Raw genomic sequence first — 739 nt, forward strand, 5'->3', positions numbered from 1 at the left:
AAAGAAAGAAAGAAAGAAAGAAAGAAAGCTAAAATAAAATGCATCCACTCTGAGGCTGATCTATGCTGATCTATGTAGGAGCTACATGGCCTCTGCCTCCAGACAACTTGCATTCTCGCTGAAGACACACACAGAGAACATAACATTGGCAGCCCACGGCCCAATGGAAGGGCCGACTACTGAGAGCTGGTGAGCTCAGCGTGGGCCACAGCAGGTCAGGCAGTTTCTACAGATGTGACGGGCTTTGTGGCGGCTTTTGAAAGCTCTCTGGTGTGCTTACAAAAGGGAAACACCCACCTGCCATCACTTTGGCATTGAACTGGGAGGTGGCTGAGAAGGCCAAAGCGGGAGTATGAACAATGAGGGCAGGTCATACTAGCCTCAAGAGGGAAAAATTGGAACAGACACAAACAGGAGATAAAAAAGAGAAAATATTCTGAAAGAAATGCTGCCCATGAGTGGGAAAGGTTGCTCAAAGATGACAAGGAAGCCCAGCCAGTCAAAGCTGACGCTGGAAGAAGCCCAGCGCACTGGGATCTAAATGACAGGCCCAGAAAAGGAAGATTTTGCTGCAACTACCTCCTTCTAGTCCTGCAGGGAGCAGAGGAGGGGGCTTCTTTCTCTCTGTCCGCTATTAAAGTTAGTCATCTACAAGTCTGTCTGTAAAGTTTTTTCAGGATAAGGACCATGTTTTATTGATTTCTGTAATCCAGAGGCTGAGCATTTTTTTTTTTTTTTT

This window comes from Propithecus coquereli, unplaced genomic scaffold (assembly GCF_000956105.1).
Source record: "Propithecus coquereli isolate 6110/MARCELLA unplaced genomic scaffold, Pcoq_1.0 Scaffold104, whole genome shotgun sequence".
NCBI classification, from domain to species: Eukaryota; Metazoa; Chordata; class Mammalia; order Primates; family Indriidae; genus Propithecus; species Propithecus coquereli.